The sequence below is a fragment of the Sphaeramia orbicularis genome, chromosome 4, assembly GCF_902148855.1.
Source record: "Sphaeramia orbicularis chromosome 4, fSphaOr1.1, whole genome shotgun sequence".
NCBI lineage: Eukaryota > Metazoa > Chordata > Actinopteri > Kurtiformes > Apogonidae > Sphaeramia > Sphaeramia orbicularis.
Genome location: NC_043960.1, coordinates 48,624,457 through 48,646,646, shown reverse-complemented (window position 1 = coordinate 48,646,646; position 22,190 = coordinate 48,624,457). Strand labels below are relative to the sequence as shown.

Here is a 22,190-nt window from a genome sequence, read left to right as displayed (position 1 = left end):
CCATGTCTTCATATATGTTTCAAGATGTTGTGCACAAAATTTTAGCTTTGGGATAGAACTGGCTCTATTTTTAATAGTTCTTTTTACTGCATGACTATATTTTCTTCAAATTGTATATAAATGTAGGTGTAAATGGCATTTTTAACAGTATAATGGTACTGATTATTGCACAAATTATGATAATACTTGAGATACTTGAACTAGGGTGTGGAACTGCATGATGGTTCAGATAGAATAATTATAGATTTCCCAGAACTGGCTCAGGTTGATGCCTGTAGTAGAGACTTCTCAGAAATTGGATGGAGCTGGTCAGTTGACCCAATTTTACCAGGGTCAATGACATAAATGTAGCTAAGATTTCCCAGAATCACCAGTTTTCAGAAAGTCTGTTTGTCTTGATAATGTCGTTCTTTGACATTCATCCTTTAAGATCAATCCAACAACACATTTTTCCTCTATGATGAATAAGTTTGTTCAGGATTATGAATAGAATTCCCAAAATTAGGCTGGCCAGCATCATACAAATTCTGGGAAATTCTGGGAGGCTCTGTTGGGAATGTGGAAACACTGTCATCTTCTACAACACTGATTCACCAGTAAAACCCACAGAGTTGGTCAATGACAGTGGATGGACACACTGGGTTTATGTTCAGTTAATGATATCTTAGCTGAAAAAATTTCTTTTTCTTGTTTTCTCTGTTTTGATATAAAAACAATGAATTTACTCTGAGTTTTTATGAATATCTAAATAAAATATAGGAAATAAAATGTAGGAAAATACATGATTGACAGAAAAAATGCAAATACAGAGAACAATATTATAATAAATGGTGATAAATCACTTACAAAAGGTTAAATAGAGAGAAAATTTCATTTGGGAACTGCCATAAAAGTAGCACCAGGTCTTTATGGGTTAATCATGTAATGTTGTTTCAAACTTTTCCATGGTTTGTCAAAGTATCTGTTACACATTTGATCCTGTAGCTTTCAAAGATGCTGGCATTTCCATCTAGTATGGTATTCTGAATTCTTCCCTCAACTTAAAGGTCCTGTACAGACTTTCTGTGTGATCTTAAAAAAAGTCTCATTTTTAGATATATGCCTGATCGTAGTCTGCAATTTAAAATGAGATTATCAGCACCAGAATAGGTTATTTCCAAATGCTATTTCCAGTTTCCCTGGTCAGGTCAGACAAGACTGGACTGATTTACAGCAGAATTATGCCACTATGACAACACCACACAAACCAGCGAGTTTAGTAGTGAGACTTAAGGTGAATGAGTGAGGAGTAAGATCTGTCCTTTTTCCTAAAGAAAGGGATCTCTTGGATTTATTTTGTTGTAATGGTGGACACTGGAACTGGACCTGCAGAAAGAAAAAGAACACTAAACAGGAGAGTGATAGAACACAGACTAAAACACTGGTAAACTTCTAAATTGAACCAATGGAGAGAACTAAGGGAGTTAGAAGGAATGAAAACAGACCTGGAGTTGGCCCTCTTCCCTCTACACAGGATAGATAGACATAGAATACTTCTGCTCTTTATTCATATGCATTGGAATATTGTATTTGACTATAATGGCTGTTGGTAGCTCAGTCAAACACTTAGTAAACGCTTCTGTGTCAACCGCAAGGCTAACTCTATGACGTGGGTAATCTGTTTTATTTGGAGAATTGTTTCAGTCCCAAACTAAGGGCTTTGTAAGGTGAGACTGAAATGGTTCTGTATGGAGTTTAATGTTCATGCTGGGCCCTGGATACTAAACTGTCCGTCAGGAACAAGACAATTATATTATAAAAGTAGAACACTGTGAATGCAGAAGGCTGAAGCAGCTAGCGCTGAACCGCTAATGCAGAATGATGAAGATGTTAAATGAAGTAATTTATGAAAATGCTTGAATAGGTCTACTTTGTGGAAAAGCTAGTGCAAATGTATGTTATTGGGACACGTTTTAGAAAATCGGTCTGTTAGTAATACTTATGAGCTCTGGAGTAAAACAGACATAGAAGCAGGAGTCGGACTTTCAAAATTTGGTTTCACTTTTGCTTTCATGCCAGTTACTAAACTACGCAACAAACGGATTTTATGAAGTTTGCTTGTTGTCTCATTTCAAACGTCACTTTCTACTCTGCAGGTTGGTATCTGGAAAAGAGAAATGCTGAGGTGTAAAGAGGATCCACTCTTCAGTCATTAGCTTCAAAACGCCTTGGCCAGAGTTATGCCCTTACGACAGTAGGCGCTAGTGCTCATGGGAGGCGGAGTCTTTGTCCGCTAAAAACACCACCGATTCCGGCCGAAGGTGTCGCTGCAATCTACTTTAAATGAATTCTCTGTACAGGACCTTTAACAGCTTGGTTTTAGGCCGTTATAAATATTTTAAGGCCCTAGCATTGCACATGTTCAGCATTGATAACTGCTTTTTCTTCACATTTATAAGTCTAAATGTGTGCAATTAGAAATACCTATTCGAGTAGAGGGTCTTTTAATCAGTAAAATAAATATAATGAATACCGGCAATCCTAGTAGATAGAGGAGCCTGAGTAATGTAATTTTCGACTTCACATCTGCCTACCTGACTGGTTCGCAGCTACACATCACATAGATTCGGGAGCAGAATTGGACTTCACGTTCGTTAATCATACCTTTTGAGAAAATCAAATAACTGATTAAAACAAACTAATCACAAAAATGATCAGTGAACACAAATTGGACTCATGAAAACTACCTAAAAAGTCTATGATCACATTTGGGATAAATACATTGGATATATGCTCAGAGATTTTAGTACAGGGGTGTCCAGTGATGGTCCTCAAGAGCTACTATCCTGCATGTTTTACACAGTTCCCTCTTCCAGCACACCTGACGGTCATTATCGGCTTTCTCAAGAGCTTAATGATAGGCTTATCATTTGAATCAGGTGTGTTGGAAAAGGGATAGGCTACATCTAAAACATGCAGGATAGTAACTCTCGAGGAACAGGATTGGACACCCCTGTCTGTCTAAAGTCTCATCGAATAATATGGATGGGGTGGGTTTTATGAGGTTCACTGAAGTCAGCCACCAGTAGGTGATTGAGACGTTGTCATTGAGTCACAGTGTCAATCTTTATGGCAAAGACAGAGAGAGGCCTCAAACATTTTTTCTCATTTGTGTCTCATAAATGTAATTTTTTAGTCAGAATTTTCAGAAAATATACGGCTTGTATATATTATTCCAATATTTCCTGGGGTGACAATGGGGCAAAAGAATCAGATCATAGTCGATCCTGATCTGATCCTGTTGACTTCATCCACTGAAATGAATAGCACAGGCTCTGCTGTTAGTATTCTAAGTCAGTATGATGTTGGAGAAACCATGTTAGACAGAAAAAGGAAGTGAAGTCTTGTTTCTTCACCTCTTTAAAATAGGAGACTTGGCTTTATTTAACTTATTAAATACTTCTTATATAAGGTCAGCAAGAGCATGCCAAACATTTGCACTAAATACCTACGGGTTGTCTCAAAACAAAACAACAAAACCATCACTCATTTTAATTAGCACTCAAGGATCACATACAATCATATATCTTCAGACAACTACCAAATTGTCGCGATGTGCATTGTGGGAAGCGGAGCTCCATGCAGCTGCAGTAGCAAGAGGCAATGAAGCCATTTATGTGTTTGTTGCCGCTGCGGCCATAATGCGAGTGCATTTATAAATAATCCATTTGTAAACAAATGGTGGAATACACTTCAGAATTGTTCACCGTGAAGGAAGAGATTCAGGTGCATAATCACAGAAAGATTTACGGATTCGTGATACTCAGGCTATGACTCGGGTTTTACAGATTTGATGAAAAATTGGTGCTGAAAGTCATATGCAGCTTTAAGGACTCTTTAACAGAGGGCTATGCAATATGGCCAAAAATGCTATCATAACAAATGTTTGATATTGATATTTATGCCAATAAATGTTAAAATGATCTCTTTCAAGTTTGCAGGTTAATTCTGGCTCATGTTCAGACTAATGATGATTACATCTGAGTGAAAATTGAGGAAACCAGCTACTTGTGGTTTTAAATCATTTATAAGAGACAAAAGAAGACACGTGATATCAGATATTTAACAAAATGAAAATGTCAAAGATGTATCAAGACGTCACTTGACAAAAATAACGTCATAGTTACTCTGAGTCATGTAAATTACTAAATTACTCTAAAATTGTTAAAGCCGCAGGAGACTTTTGCCACCAATTTTTCATCAGATCTGTAAAACCTGAGTCATAGCCCAAGTATCATGAATCCGTAAGTCTTTCTGTGATTACTCACCTGAATCTCTTGCCTCACCATGAACAATTTCGAAGCAGAGGTTTGCGCAGCTGCCTGGCAGTGGCAGTGCAACCATATGATATCATATAGCTGCAACAAACAACACGGAAACGGCTGGAGCTCCGCTTTCCACAATTCATGTCATGACAAAATTCTGAAGATGCCCGAGTTACCTACCAGCTCTGTTTGTCAACAAATGGTTTGTTTATGGTGGAGTACACTTCAGAATTGTTCACCGTGAGGGAAGCAATTCAGGTGAGTAATCACGGAAAGACTTAAGGGTTCGTGATATTTAGGCTATGACTGGGGTTTTACAGATTTGATGAAAAATTGGTGACAAAAGTCTCCCGCAGCTTTAAAATGATAAAAATTACTTAGAAATGTAAAAGACGAGAAAAAAATTATGTAAAAGATCCAATGACACAAACAGCCTAAGACAAATATATAGACAATAATCTAATTTAATTATCTTATTTTGTTCATTTTCTTTATTTTGATAAAATTTTTAAAAGATGAATCATTGAAACATTTTGTCCTGATAATGTGAACAACTTAAATTCTACATAAAAAAGAGACATGCATCAAGATATTGCTATTTTTTGGGATATATTGTTTTATCACTCGGCTTTGGTTAAACAATACATATGTGTAACTTAATCCATGAAGAGGCAAACCGATCATCACATGCTGTTCTATGACTGTACCAACCGACTGTAAAATCTGAGACAAAGATATCTTAACAGAAGCCAACTCTGGGATCATTTAGGTCCCATATAAGACTTAGAGGAAAAATAGAGCTGCTTGAAAGGCTTGTGCGTTTGCCAGGCAAGCTGACCCCAGTCCCAAAAACATGCATGGCAGTAAAATGCAAGGCGTGCAGAGCTGCAGAGACCATATGCGACAGCATCATCATTATGCTCCATCATGGGCTGTCTGGTTTAAATCTACCAGTTTAACTTCTGAGCTGCTCTCTGTTCGTGTGTGGAAGGTAGAAAGCATTTCATCTGTGGGTCAGAAAATGCTATTGTGCTTGTCTGTGTGGTAAGGAAGACAGAAACAAAGCAACAGAGGAGAAGAAAGCCAAAAGGACAGACTGGCAGAGAAAGGTAAACATCTAAAGAGACAGAAAGAGAGAAGTCCTCAGAGACAATCAGAGATAGAGTCTTTCAGATAATACAGCTTCCTCCCCGAGGAGATCCTCTGTAAAGATGCCCGACATTCCACAGATAAGACGTGGAGTTGCCTGCTTTGCGGAGGCTGAGCCCTTACTGGGGGTTGCGGTGAGACAGCACAGAAAAGGACTACAGCTGAGAGTAATGAGGGATTCCTTAGCAGCTTACAGTGGGCACGAGGAAGCATTAACAAATAAGATGCAAAAACCAGACATTTGTAGAGGAACTACCCATCCCTGGTGAACTCCAGCCTCATCCTCCCCAACCCCAATCAGTGTTTAAAGCAAGTTACAGTGATTCCACTGTACTGCACATGTTGTAAAGCAATATTTTCCTAATTTTGATGTGACGGCTGTATTCCTCCATATAGCACAGGTGCACGCAGGGAGTTTGCTTGAGGGCAGGGTAATACTGACTACCATTTCTAGGGCTTTGAATAATGGCTCCTATTTATCTTATTTATTGGAGCATTAAAATACATTTTCTTTCCTTTAACAAAAACATTTAGGGCACAACAATAAAAATGAATAAAAAAGTTTGTAAAACAAATATTCAATTCAATATTCAACAAATATTGCAGCAGTAGTAAATAGGGGTGTCTCGATCCAATCTACAGATCGGTATTGGCTGCTGATCTGGCATTTTTTAGAGGATCGGATTGGATTTAAGTCACAAGATTGGGCTGATCCAGACCCGATTCTGTTGGAGGGGGTTAAACAAGTCGTGCTCCCTCAAATTAAAGTTTCCAAAGGTAGGGAAAAAGCATGGCACAACAGCGGGATGCTTAGAGGAATTAGTAAAATGTCTATAGGTTTCACTTTCACTTTCACTTTCAAGTCCAGTAGTGATGTGTGAGTCAGACCCGCGGGGCTTTCGTGGAATTATTTGACCTGACCCAACCTGCCCCACAAATAAACTGAGATTCTTTTGAACTGCCTCAACCCACTGATCCATGCATCACTAACGTAAAGCATGGCACACACTCCCATATAATCCCTGGACAGACCTGTCTATAGACTGGCTACAGCAGTGGCAAACATACAGACCAAAACCGGCCCACCAAAGGTTCTAATTTGTTCCATAGTAGGAATTCGGAACATGCAAAAATTATACTGAAGTTATTAGGAGTCAAAAGTGTCATTCTTGTTTTAGTTCAGGTTCCACATTCAGCCCAATTGTTCCATATTCAGCCCAATTATTTGATTGGTATCAGATCGGAATCGGCAAAACTCATCCTAAAAAAATCAGATTGGCTCAGAAGCAAAAAAATCCAGATCGGGACACCACTAGGAGTAAAATACCTTTTTTCCCTTAAACAAAAGTGCATTTTGTGCATAACAATTACAGTGTCTAATAAAGTTTGTTAAATAAACAACTAAATACTCAAGAGTTGCAAGAATTTTTCCATAAGGCGAGACACGGCAGGCAAAATGAGATTTTTCATGCCATGGTCAATTTTGAGATTTTGAGCTACTTCACTCCTTAAATATGTGTTCTTTCAAGCTGCTATAAAGAACACATTGAAAATATACATTAAGATATCTAACAAATTCGTAATTCCAAACATACACAAGAACATTTTCCAGTGATACTATCATGCAGCAATGAGAAATCCACAAGTGGAACTGGCACTGTGGAAGTCTGGAAGACATAACATTTCAGTTGTCTTTACTAATTTTGAGGTTCACAAACTTTTTTATTTTGCATGGTGGTAGACCTGAAAACAGTTCCTGTCCTTGTTCAGACAGAGACACACTCAGCATTTGTTACTGTACACATGCAAGCTTATGATTATATCATTATAATCATTTTCAACGCTTCTTCAACACTGTATTTTTTTTGCCATCTAAAAACACACATGCACACACAAAAACAGGCTATTGTGTATTTTTTCTCTAAATTGGTCAGTTTTTAGTGAAAATCAATAAGCAAAAGGAAGTCACTGGCAATGGTACTATGGCAACACTCACCTAGTCATCAGTCATCATGATACAGCAAGTTGAATATGGGTACTTCTATGAAATTGGAACCTAAAAGCAGGACAGAGGGGCTAAAAATTCAAACCAGATGTAGACTAATGTTTTGAAGCAAGTTTGGAAGCACGTTGGGTCTATTTTAAAAATAAATATTTACTGAGATAAAATAAATTATTTTTCAGATAAAAGACATTTTTATTTGATGCGCACATACAAAAATCCAAATGTCACCCAGTAAAAAGGACACGAAAATTACGCGCTACTATTTTTTGAATATCTTTTTATTTTCTTACATGTACATTTTGGGAATCAAAGTAAATATGCAAGGCAGAGTGTTTCATAAAAATGACTACTGTTGCAAAATCACTCATGATTTACCCGTGTTTAAATGGGTACTTTCCGCATGTAACGCGAATGGACAGGATCAGTTACACAAGAAACCTGGAATGAGACTGAGATTCATGAAGAATGTGTGTGTCTGGATTAGAAAAACCACTAGGATTGACACACTTAACACAGTGTCCTTATTTATAATCTATATAAGACCATTTACAGCCATAGGGACCGGTGCTGCAAATTAGCTTTTGCTATAAGCACTATGATGCATGCATGGGATTGCTGTGTTACAGTTGGTCTATGTCTTTTGTATCTGTCCCTATCAAATAAACCAAATAAATAAATAAATAAATAAATAAAATGTTTTCAGATCAAATATGATACCTAGGTAGCTTTTCATGTCCCAATTTGGGTCCGGATATTTTATTAAAAATTCATTAATTTTGGGATTTTTTGCATTTATCTGACATCATCATTAGATACATCCTGGGGGAAATATGTTTACATTTCTCTTTTATTCTTGGGCCTAAAAAGCTGGAAAAGTGACCGATTCCAAAATAAACCGTGTCATAGACGCACCCATATCTAGGCTACATTTTTTGCACTAAATGTACCAAATTATGCAATTTAAACATTTATATAGTTTACTTAAAATATAAAAAGACTGTATGTTGCTTGATGATATATAATGCATGAAATGCAATAAAATTACCATTGACTGATTTAGAGTTACATGACCTCATATACCTGCTATATCAAATTTGATACACCTTTTTTACTAAAACATACATGATGAAATATTAAGTAATTTCACATTGCATCAACTCAGTAACTCTTCCTATTGATGTTTCACTAAAAAATTTAATGTTTTCTGACCTTAACCTTTTCAAAATTAGCAAAGTTCTTCTTCAAAACCACCTGTGCCTCCTTCCTCATTAATGACAATCTTGTAGTGTCACTGGAAAGGGCTCTGGTGAACAAATTCCTCCCCCCTGGTGGATTATTCATGTATTGCATGTATCTAATTGTATACATCAGGTTTTTGAAGAAAAAAAAAAATCACTGATCATGTAGAGGGCTTCAAAACTCATGTATCAAATATGATACGTTTGATGTTATAGGGTTAAGGTTTTTTTGATTTCCCATAATTAACCACTAGATGGCAGTGGTGTGACATTGACTTTCTTCAGTTGTCCAAACTTCCTTTCTTCCTCTCTAGCACACACGTTGAAAGGAAATCAGAGATCAATTTTCTTTGGTGAACAGTTCCTCTGGTTGAAATTCTTGCATATACCATGTACAATCTTAGTCTTAGACGTAGTCTAAGACATAGTAAAATCTTAGACACAGTAAAAGATTACCACCCCTAGTTATTGGCCTATTTCATTTTAAAAATGGCAAATTTATTATGCTATCGGCCATTATTACGTTATGGGTCGTTATTGGTTTCTACAAGATTTAATGCTAATGACAAAATTTCATTGGCTACAGCTGCTTTCTGCTAACGTGATTCTAACATGTACTCTGACACTTCCGCGTTTAGCTTACTGGGGGTGTAAACAAAATGAAAAAAATAATTTTGCACCTGGCTTTATTCAGATCTATCGACCGAAAATATACAAAATCGTGCCCATTTAATGACAAAATGCTTAATTTGCAATATTAAACATACAAATCTTCATACTTCTGAAAGTAATCAACTGAGAAAGTTTCATGGTGATATCTATTATATAAAAATTTTACCCTATTCACATGTAGTATCTTGCCTTAAACAAAAGTGCATGATGCCACAAATTACCTGTTGACAACAAAATTACTCATTGACTAATTTTGCCATCAACTTGTTAACTAGTCATTGCAGCCCTAATTTGCATATTGTGTAGGGATTAGGGCTGGGTATCATGGCCAATTTCCATAATCGATTCGATTTCGACTCATAAGGTTCTGTATGATAGTATAATAAGTTCTGTATAATAGTATTAATTGACTGATTCAGAGTAATTTAGTGATACCAAAGTACAATTTTGAGTTGTAACCTGATTGAGTACTGCAGTCATGCAACACATCAATACTGGTATCAATATTGATATTAGAAAGGAAATAAATATGACATTTCAGCAGTAAATTGCTGAATGGGCTCTTAAATAATGAACAGGACAGAAACATTGCCATGTTTTACAGTGGGTCAGAACAGACTTTGTCACCTTTATTCTGTTTTATGGCTGGAGGTGTCTACTCACAGGGGGGTGGGGGGTGCACTCCGTGATTGTAGATCGGAGTGGAGTGGGGCTGGGGGGTGCGCGCACTCCTGGGTGTTGGTTGGGGGGGTGCAGCAGTCGGACATTGTCACTCTACTCTTCCTCTAACTCCATACTCAGCCATAGGTGATAGTATGGATCCAAGTTATTATTCCAAGAAAACCGGCTTCCGCCACTCACCGGACGGCCAGTTCCTTCACACTGAGGGTTTGAGTTTGAGGCCGGAGGACCTCCAGCGGAGGGGGTTTCCCCACCGCGTCTTTTCCGTGTCTTTTTCTCGAGCAAGACCAAGTCTTGCCCAGGGGTTCGCAAGACGGAGCCGCCTGCGGTTCCACATACTCCCGGTCCTGCTCTGAAAAATCGATCTCATCCACTATTAATCAATTATGCAAAATTAAAATGAGATCGATCTAAGATCAATTTTTTTTACCCAGCCCTAGTAGGGATGCAAATTATCGATTAATTCATTAATCGTTAGTTGGTTGCCCTTATCGATCGATTAACGATTAATTAATAAGCAGTGATTTTCCTGAGAACCTGAATTTCTTCTTCAATACAATACTATAAGAATAAAATAAGATACTATAAGAATAAAAGCCAAATATTGTTTGTACACTCCATGATAAAACCATGTCATATTCCTTAATGACTGATTTATTGAACCAACTTGGATACAGTCAGTGTTTCCTGTGGTATTCATCTGTTGATGTGGCGGTGTGTAATGTGGGTGGGTGCACGCGCGTGCCTTTCGCCGGTGTGTGGGTGTGCGGGTGCATGCGCGTGCCTTTCGTGTGTGTGTGTGTGGGGGGGTTCTCACACGTGCACAGTACAACCAGAGGATGCGTGCGTGTTGGTTGGTAACCGCGTGCGTGCGTGCGTCACTTTCTGTTCTACTTCTAATACTATGGGGGTACAGTGCAGTCCGTGCCCCCGCAGAAGTGAAAGTGAAACTTTTCACTGACTGTAGACTACACCAACCTCCAGGGAAATCGCTCCGATACCGACCCCGTATTTGTGCCTGTATTTATTCGGGGGTGTACCGCTCACACAAACAGATGGGTCGGTCTGTGTTTGGCTCCACCATGTCCATAAAGACATTGTAACTTGTCAATGCCATGATCCGGTTCAATGACCAGCCATCCAAGCCACGGTGTCGCAGCGCGGACAAACCGGCAGCCTTCGGACAGGTATGGACAGGCGGAAAAGGGCAATTAATCGACAATTAATAATTTAATCGAGCAAATTCTTATCAACAATTAATCATTAGTCAATTAATTGTTTACATCCTTAATACTGTGCAATTGAAAATTTGAGTGATAAGTTGTTTTACAAATGCCTTTAATTGTCAGTCTGATGTTCCATTCCAGATTAAAGCTATACTGTATGATTAGGCATTTTTACACTTTTCTTTTGTAATCTTAAAATGTCCCTAATAAGCATGTGTCAAACTAAAATGTAATAGAAATCCACCATGTTTTGAAACTCAAAAATGTTTAATTGTGATAAAATTATGATATCAATAAATGTTTAAAATAATTGGCCGATCCTGGCTCAGCCTCCTGTCAGTCATCTGTTACTGCCGTCCCGCATCTGATACCGGTACCTCTGAAACTGATGTTTCACTCACGCTGCTTCTCCTGTCACTGACTGCAGTCTCCTGTCTAGGGTGTGAATTGATAGGACTCAAATGTATGGTGTGAAAGGGGAAAAAACAGATTTATTAACAGAAACAACCAAGGGGAACAAATAGAAAAACCCGATTCCAGCAGTAAGAGTTCAGTGAATTAAGGATGAAGATAAAGTCCGGGAGTCAGGCATACTTGACTCTGCAGACAGGTCTGCACAAAGCAAAATTTTTATGACTGCGGGACTCTGCAGACATGTACATGGTATCACACAATGTAGGATGATGTAGGAATGATAAATGTATGCACTATGACACCTCAAATCCCCATGGAAAATTTGCAGAGTTAACGATTCCCATCCCTATTCCCTCCTGCACCAGAACCGTTGTGAGATCGAGAAGCCCCGTCTTCCCCAGGGGCTTGCAAGACGGAGCCGATGTAAGATCGATAAAATCAATTTTTTTAACCAGCCCTAATTTCAATTGTTGTCTACGTTGCAATTATTTCACAAATAGTCAATTTCCCAAAAAAATTTCCATTTTTTCAAGCAATAATGATATCGGCCAATTAATCATCTTCGCATATTTTTTGTTTAGTTCTAAGCTAATTCTATCAGCCTTTGAAAACCTAAGTCATTTAACTACCAGCAGAATTACTGCCTGGAATAAACTTGCTTTTTCGTATTACATTTTTTGAGAGTGCTTCTAATCCTCTACAGCAGGGGTAGTACAGGACAGTCATCAGGAGATTATTTTATATTCCATAACTCTACAATGAACACATTTACAACAGTCAGTGAAGACTGCACTGCATGTGTATACAGAAGAAAAAAGGACAGTACAACCCTCTGTGCCACACTGAAAACCAGATGGTAAGAAGTAACCCGTTAACTGAAGCCGATATTGGCAGTTGGAAAGTGAGTTGTCTGACACAAACTGACAGGAGTTAAAGAAGCCAACCAGGTCTTACTCCCTCTCTCTTACTCTTGTCACTTTCACCCACCTTAGAGAAAGAAATGGAAACAAGCTCCACCCAGACGCCAAAGCAATAGAAGGAGCCAAAGTAAGCCTTGTGTGCCAATTAGCTGAGACGGAAAAGAAATATTTTGCCTTAATATGGCCAGTTGCTGTAATGTTTATAATCTCACTTGGAGATTTGTGAAAGCCTTGAATGTTATAGGATATTAATTTATGCTACAAACAGTACATTTTCATCCAAATAGATCTTCCATGACTGATGCACATTGACTCACTGTCATGTGTACAGACTGTGTAAAAAGAGCTGAGACAACACTGGCCAACTCTGATCTGGTAGGAAGTGAATGACCCAGTGACACACACAGGGCCACAGAATTTCAACTGAAATCTCGTCTCAAGTATGTTGACTCTCCATTCTCACTTCTGTCTCTCATTGAAGAATGAGAGACACTTTATCACACACACAAATATATAAAAGGTGGAACTAGGGCTGCACGATTTTGGCAAAAAAAAAAAAATCCCGATTTTTTCCTCTAAAAACTCGATTTTCGATTTTGATTTAGATTTTTGGGTAAAACTACAAAAGACAACAGAAGTCAGCATGTCGTTTTCGTGAGCAGCCCACAATGCAAGGCACTGCTCTGACCTCAAATCTGTGATGGTATCACGTGATGAACCCACAGAAGTTTATTTTTTCTTAATTAAATCTTTATTGAATGAAATAGAGTATACAAACAATGTATGCAACAAGAAAATAACATAAGTTTGCCAGGGGGAATACACTATAATACAATGTCCAAATCAGAGCAAATACTTATGTTTTTTATAGCCTTTTTGTTTCCAGATTTATCTAACAGCTTTAAATAAGTTCAACATCTTTCAAAAAATAAATAATATTTGTTTTTGTGTTACAGAACTTACATTTGTGAATGAAAAATTTAGCAAGTAAGAGGACTAAATTAATTATTTAAATTTTTTATATATATATATATATGTGTGTTGTTGTTGTTGTTTTTTTTTAAATTTTATTTATTTATTTTTTCCTGGGTATCTGGGCCCACAGAAGTGATACCAATGTAAGTCAGTGACAGGCATCAGTCGTGCGTGCGTGCGTGGACCAGGTTAATATAAGTGATCCACATGCGGTTCTGTTTAAACTGAGGGATCCGTGCGTGGAATAGACTGACCCAGGACACACTGGAGGGATTCTATCCTGGAGCGGGTGGATGTGTGTGGGCACAGGGCTGTCTGGGCTCCTCTGCTGAGGCTGATGACCCCGAGACCCGGACCCGGATCGGAAGAAGACAGTACGGTACGGATCCGGGACAACGGAAGATGAGTGATCCGCATGCAGTTCTATTTCAGTTGCGGGATCCGTGCGTGAAGCCACGGCTTACATTGCTGTAAGTACTGCGGGCTCATGAACACATTTAAAGTCCGGCCATTGCACGGAGTTCTGTGACAGACCGCTGTCACTGATAGGAGGAGGAGCCTACGGGAGCCCGCAAGCGCACGGCCCGCAGGCACAAGAGAGATGAAATCGATTTTACGATTTCCCTTTTTTTTAAATCGTCCTAATTAAAAAATCCGATTTCGATTTAAAATCGATTAATCGTGCAGCCCTAGGTGGAACCAAAGGAAGCAAGGTATAATGTCAGCTGTGTGTGTGGGATTCAGAGATTCTGTACAGTGGCTCTCAACATTCCTCTACGGAGTCATTGGAAATGCCTGATAAATCCCATGAGTCAGGGATAAAAGTATCTCCCATCATGGGGAGAACTATGCTGCCAAAACTCAGCAGGGCCAGAAGTATACAGAACTAGGGATGTCCCGATCCGATCTAAAGATCAGTATCAGCTGCTGATCTGGCATTTTTTAGAAGATCAGATCAGATTTAGTCACGAGATTGGGCTGATTTGGGCCTGGTTCTGGGGGGTGAACAAACATCCTGCCCCCTCAAATTAAAGTTTCTGATGGTAGGGAAAAGGAAAACTAGCGGCACAACAGCGGGAGGCGTAGAGGAATTAGTATCGCATCTATAAGTTTCACTTTCACTTTATGGTCTGGTAGTGATGAGTGAGTTGGGTTTTTTAAACCCATGGGGCTTGTGTGGAATTATTTGACCTGACCCAACCCATCCCACAAATAAACTGACATTCTTTTGACCCACCCCAACCCAACCCGCGAGTAACCCACTGACCCGCGCATCACCAATGTATGGCACGGAATGCACCTCATACAATACCTGGACGGACCTGTCCATAGACGCGCCACAGCAGTGGCAAACATACGTCCCACAGGCCAAAACCAGCCTGCCAAAGGTTCTAATTTGGCCCACAATATTTGGAAAGTGCAAAAATTATACTAAAGTTTTTAAGAGTCAAATGTGTCATTCTTGTTTTTTGTTCCACATTCAGCCCAATTGTGATCTCAAGTAAAATAATAGTGTAATAACCTACAAATAATGACTCCAAATTTAAATCAAAAATTCATTGTAAAAAGTCGGTATCGGATTGGTATCGGCAAAACTACTCCTAAAAAAAAATCGGATGGGATCGGAAGCAAAAAAGTCCAGATCGCGACATCACTATACAGAACTATACGAATACCATACTGAAAATATTCCACTAGTCATAAAAGCAATACATAGCTATGTAAGTTTTATCAGAAAATGTACTCAAGTGAAAGTGCAGTGAGTAAATGTAGTTGCCGTGGAGCAAAAAGGTGCCTATCACTGAGCTTGTTCAGATGACCGTAAAAATAAGATAACTGGGAGTAATCAGACAACTGTAATAATCAGATATGAAATGTTTCCATGCACTTAAGAAATGCGATACTCAAAAAAACCCTGTTGGATGTTTCAATCCATTATTGGATTTCTTTTAGAGTACGTAGTGATAGTAGACTTCCTATTACTGTCTTTCATTCACATTCAACTATTTCACTTCCGTTTTCCATAATTTAACTGTGCTGTACATGCACAGATGTAAAAGAACAAAATAAATCTGATTAATATGTATACATGCACAACAACAACGGAGTACTGGGGAGAAATCCAGGTGTCTTAATCTGATTTCTCATAATCAGATTACTGCTGTTATCTGATAAAGCACATCAGATTATGCTGTTTGCATGGTCACTTCAAAAATCTGATAACTCCAGAAATCGGACAATGATTGGAGTATTAGTATGCATGTAAACGGGCTTAATGTCAGCAATATAATGCCAGTAGTTAAATCTACAGCATTGCATCATATTCTACATGATCACCATATGTTGGTAGCATTCCTGTCCTGCCAGAACCACATACCTCTAAAAAGTCAACTTCCATGAGCTCTGAAAAACAGGTTTCCATTCAGCTTTGTGACAAAAAAGTTTAATTGGCTAGTGAAGAAGGAATGTAATTCTTCAGATTATGGCAAATGTTCAAAATCAGACACTTGGAAGATACAGATATGGATGCATTCTTAGAATTAACTATAGCTGTCAGACAAGGAGTAAAGTACAAAGATGCACAAAATGGAAATACATAGAACACAAATGCACAGTTTTTGAGTATAAGTATGTTAACTAATATGTTACATAGAACATTCTTACAGACCAAGAAGAAATAGAAGATTGTCTTATACTTCCTGTTTCACTCTTGATCAGGGTTTCTGCAGGTATCAGCAAATCTAATTTAATGCTTTTTAATGCCCTTTTTAATGCCACTTTAAACAAATTTAATGCCCATGTCCAACTGCAGATACAGTTTTATATATAGTTTCATGACAGTTTACAGTCGACAGGTTTTAACCAGGTACTGAATAGTTCCTTCTCCAACAAATTCTGCTGAAACTTGCATTTTCCCATTTTTCCGACATTTGCTAATATTCCCTCCGCTCTTTTGGCACGGCATGAGCACAGCATGTTGCATTCCCAGCATTCGGTGTTGTGACTTTGTTCATCGGTCATAAAAAATAGCCAATTAAAGGGTTCTGTCTGTCAATCATACTATATGTCCGACCAAAATAATTAAATGTTTATGTATCAAAATAAATCATAAATAACAATGCATTTTTTTCCCATCAAGTATTTAATTTTTTAATGCCTCTGGATATCAAATTCAATGATTTTTAATGTCATTTAATTCCTTAATTTTCACAAAATCTATTTAATGCTTTTAATGCTTTTTAATCCATCCATCCATCTTCTCCCACTTATCCAGGGTCAGGTCGCGGGGGCAACAGTCTAAGCAGGGATACCCAGACTTCCCTCTCCCCAGACACCTCCTCTAGATCTTCCAGGGGGACCCCAAGGCGTTCCCAGGCCAGCCGAGAGACATAGTCTCTCCAGTATATCCTAGGTGTTCCCCAAGGTCTCCTCCCGGTGGGACAGGCCTGGAACACCTCCCCAGGGAGGCGTCCAGGAGGCATCCTAAGCAGATGCCTGAGCCATCTCAGCTGGCCCCTCTCGATGTGGAGGAGCAGGGGCTCTACTCCGAGCTCCTCCCCAGTGACTGAGCTCCTCACCCTATCCCTAAGGGTGCACCCAGCCACCCTAAGGAGGAAACTCATTTCGACCGCTTGTATCCGGGATCTTGTCCTTTCGGTCATGACCCAAAGTTCATGATCATAGGTGAAAGTAGGACCGTAGATTTACCAGTAAATCGAGAGCTTTGTCTTTCAGCTGAGCTCCTCCTTCACCACGACAGACCGATACAACAACTGCATCACTGCAGATGCTGCACCAATCTGTCTGTTAATCTCAATCCATCCTTCCCTCACTCGTGAACAAGACCCCAAGATACTTGAACTCCTCCATTTGGGGCAAGGGCTCCCCATCAACCCAGAGAGGGCAAACCACCTTTTTCCGATCGAGAACCATGGCCTTGGATTTGGAGGTGCTGATCCTCATCTCACTTGCTTCACACTCAACTGGAAACCGCCCCAGTGCACGCTGAAGGTCCAGGTTTGATGAGGCCAACAGGACAACATTATCCGCAAAAAGCAGAGATGAAATCCTGTAGTCCCCAAACCGGACCCTCTACAGTCCCTGGCTGCGCCTTCAAATTCTGTCCATAAAAATTATGAACAGAACCAGTGACAAAGGGCAGCCCTGCTGGAGTCCAACATGCACCTGGAACAGGTCTGACTTACTGCCGGTGCAGAATCAGGACCCCGGGTCCATATTCCAGGGGGTCCATATTCCATACTACACCGGCAATGTGAACCAGGCTCCTGCTTCAGTCATACAAGGACCGGACTGCCCTTAGAAGAAGGCCCCGGACCCCATACTCCTGAAGTACCCCCACATGATACCACGAGGAACATGGTCAAACGCCTTCTCCAAAACCACAAAACACATGTGGACCGGTTGGGCGAACTCCCATGAACCCTCAAGCACCCGATGGAGGGTGTAGAGCTGGTCCAGTGTTCCGCAACCAGGACGAAAACTGCATGCTTTTTAATGACCCTTCAATTGTTTCTGCACTTTGGTTTTTGTATTTTTGCTGCTGTAAACACTGTAATTTCCCCTACAGTGGGATCACTAAAGTGATATCTTAACACCCCTGGTACTGCGACAATGACAAGTTAAAAAGTAAGACATTTAGGTATACATGATTACAGATAATATAGAAAATGATAAGTCACTGGTGATGTACCTTTACAGAATATTATGATGCACAAGACATTTACACAGAATAAATCAACTTAACTGTGTAACCTGTTTCAAACTAATAGTCAGAAGCCCTGGTGTATTATAAGAAAAACAGATGACCTGTCTAACTTCACATACTGAGGAACAAGGGAAAACTGCTAATGTGCTGAAGACGAGTGAGAAAGATAAAGCTAAGACATAAAACAGGAATTCTCTCATGTTTTATCAGCAGACAGGAGGCCTAACCCTGTAGTGACAAGACTAATGACTAAATGTTAAACTAAACTCTTCTGGAATGTGACTCACTAAGGATTTAATAGTTGAGTCAAGTAACTGCGAGTATATATATATATATATGGGGGAAATCCCTCTACAAATAAATACCTCTCTGCTTCACCAAGCAAGTAAATTAACATGAGCCATTCTAATGGTAATGTTGGTAATATTGCCTTAATAAGAGTAAAATTAATTAATTAATTAGTTACAAGTAATAAGAGCTGCAGTCTCAGCCAATGCAACTCTAGAATTGCAACAAGTGAAAATGTAGGCGCAGCTTACCAATACCCTCTCCCGGCAGCACAACACTTTGCCCGTCCTGCTCACTGATACCCTGCCTACCCAAGGATTAATTTGAGTCTTAACTTTCAATCTTTTCAAAACATCGTCAAAAATGTTTAAAAAATGCAAAAATTGTGAGGGAGGCACATGTAAAGAACATGCGTGTCAAACTTGAAAAGAATCGGTGTGAACAGTGTCCGAGAAATTGGTTGGACAAAAATCCCAGATGGACGGAAGGACGGATGGAAGAACTGACAGAATTCCTGATATATCCATGTGTGTAGCTATACGGTGATATTTTGGATTCAATGACACACAAACAGGTAATAAATTGTGTAAAAGATACAAAGAGAAACTTACTATTTTTTTTTATTAATTGTTCATTTTATTAACATTTAGTTTAGTAGTTCAAGTCTGTATCTTTGAGTTAAAAAAATACCTTTTACAAAATAATGATTAATCTGTGATAAATAGTAAACCAAATAGTGTGCACAACACTCGCAATATTCATCTAGGAGATTGACAGAGGATGAGTAAGTACGGCTGCTCTTGATTTACCTATCAATTTACATTCCTACTCTCACCTATGGTCATGAGCTTTGGGTCATGACCGAAAGGACAAGATCCCGGATACAAGCGGTCCAAATGAGTTTCCTCCATAGGGTGGCTGGGCGCACTCTTAGGGATAGGGTGAGGAGCTCAGTCACCGGGGAGGAGCTCGGAGTAGAGCCGCTGCTCCTCCACATCAAGAGGGGCCAGTTGAGGTTACTTGGGCATCTGTTTCAGATGCCTCCTGGACGCCTCCCTGGGGAGGTGTTCCGGGCATGTCCCACCGGGAGGAGACCTAGGACACACTGGAGAGACTATGTCTCTCGGCTGGCCTGGGCACGCCTCGGGGTCCCCCTGGAAGAGCTAGAGGAGGTGTCTGGGGAGAGGGAAGTCTGGGCATCCCTGCTTAGACTGTTGCCCCTGCGGCCCGGCCCCAGACAAGCAGAAGACAATGGATGGATGGATGGCTACAATGACTAGACATAAAAATTAGTCCACGACTAATTTTTGCAAGTCATTATATTATTATTAGTGACACCATGCACTTTGGTTTAAGGAAAAATGTTTCTTTTATTGCTGATTCAAACTCTTGAGTATTTAGTTGTTAAACAAACTTTCTTAGGTACTGTCATTGTTATGCAAAAAATACACTTTTGTTTAAGGGAAAAAAAAGTACTTTATTGCTGCTTAAAATATGAACATTGAATCATTGTTTAACAAACTTTGTTTGGTATACTAATTGTTGTGCACAAAATGTTCTTGTTAAAGTAGAGAAAATATATTTTATTGCTGCAATAATAATAAATAAGAGCCATTAACTATGTATTTATTTTTACAGCTCTGACTAGTTATTACAGTAGTCGAAGACTAGTCCACTATTGAAATAGTCATTAGTTACAGCCCGATTAGTAAGTATTATTTCCATTTTGTTAAAATCACAATCATTCTGTTACTTTGTAATGAATAAATTTCATTATGTTGCAGCTCAGCATGGCCCCTCTGACATTTTTTTTAAATCACCAAAATTCCAAGTAAAAGCATGTGGAATTGAATAGAGCTCTTTCAGAAAACATCTGCTAGCAATGATGGACCAGCTTTGTCAGGGTTTAGGATGTTACCCATCTGAACATCTGTGTTCAAGTTCATTGTGCTGATTTTTCTTTACACTGAATTTAAAACATTTCAGAATGTACAGGTTTGAGTGCAGCCCTTCCAATTTACATCCGTGTGCCTGGTGGCAACGCTTTCCACCGAGCTGCCATTCCTCTCCCAAGGGAAAGAGGAGCTGTGGCCACTGAAGGATCCATCACCACTACAGCTCTCTATAGGTGACCTAATGGAGATGAGAGGGGCTGGCCCTTTGCAGAGGCAGGGTGTATTGTCCCCTGGGTACAATGAGAGAGACTAGGAAGAGAAGCACAGATTTACTGTGTATGTTTGTGTATGTTCTCTCCCTGTGGCTTTAGGCCTAAGTGTGTGTGCTCTGTGGGATTTGTGAATGCATTCAGGACCTGTGTGATAGAGAGAAAGACTGTTCCTGTTGCTGCTGAGTGGTAAATCAGCCTGAGGGTAGAAGCTCTATAGGAAGTGCAGATGCACCCAAAATGGCTGTGAATGGATCAGAGCCCTACCACTAGAGCCATGTGGCCTATTTAAAGATGCAACCTTTTGTCTATACACACCAAAACCCCAATCAGGGAATTAACTCATCCAGCAGCCACCAACTGTTTTCCATAAGACAAACATGGATAGAGCGAAACTGTGAAGAGAGAGAAAGAAAAAGAAAAAAAATAGGACCAATGGCCCTGTAGCTTACCGGCCAAATTAAAAGCTTTGAGAAATGTATCCAGATACCATTTATTATCACCCAGTTATGTGTATTTATTATATTACAGGAATAGCCCATGTTTTGGTCATATTCCAATCAGATCTGTAAAAAATTCAAATTCCAACTTGATACCACTGACAGTGATTTATTGTATCAATCCACTTCCTATCTCTTATAATGGGCAAATTTTTCAAAGTCGCACCAAATCCAGAATCAGATCTGGATCGAAATAATTGCAATACCTTGTGCTGACATCATCATAAAGAAGCTGTATACCAAGTTTGAAGTTAATCAGAACTGTAGTTTGGAAGAAAAAGACGATTGAAATGTTTTTCCCCATAAGAGTCCATGTTAAATTTTCCGTAAGTTCACGGATCCAGAAGAAGATCCTGATCAGCATGTGGCCATTATGTTTTGGTCATCTCCCCATCAGGGCTGTACTGTAGAAATTTCAACTTGATATCATTTATATTTACTGAGTTATTGCATCGATCCACTTCCTATCACTTATAATGGGGAAATTGTTCAAAGTCGCACCAAATCCAGAATCAGATCTGGATCCAAATAATTTCACTAACTTTTGTTGACATCATCATAAAGAAGCTGTATACCAAGTTTGAAGTCAATTGGAATTTTAGTTTCGGAGAAGACGACGATTGAAATTTTGTAACGGACGACAGACGACGACGACGGATGCTGCATGACGACAATAGCTTACGGCCTGTCGGCCGGTAAGCTAAAAAAGGGCACTAAAAGCTCATCTCCTCCCCCCTCTGTCTTTAAGTCAGCTCCCAGGCTGGCCTGCCATGAACAATAAAACCACAGCTTAAGATCATCTGCTGTCTCAGTCTAAAGATGAGGATAAAGAAGAGAGGAGCTGCTGGAACCATACTGACTTGTTGATTTTATTCTACGCACTCAATATGGGACCCAAGATCATGGTCATAATCCTCTTTTTTGCCTG

General features: G+C 39.4%; 1 protein-coding gene across 10 annotated transcripts in view; it reads right to left on the bottom strand.

The window, feature by feature from the left end:
• The window catches only part of myo9b (myosin IXB), a 254,759-nt gene that overhangs the window by 168,541 nt on the left and 64,028 nt on the right, over positions 1-22,190 (bottom strand). The gene's annotated exons all lie outside the window — the stretch shown is intronic.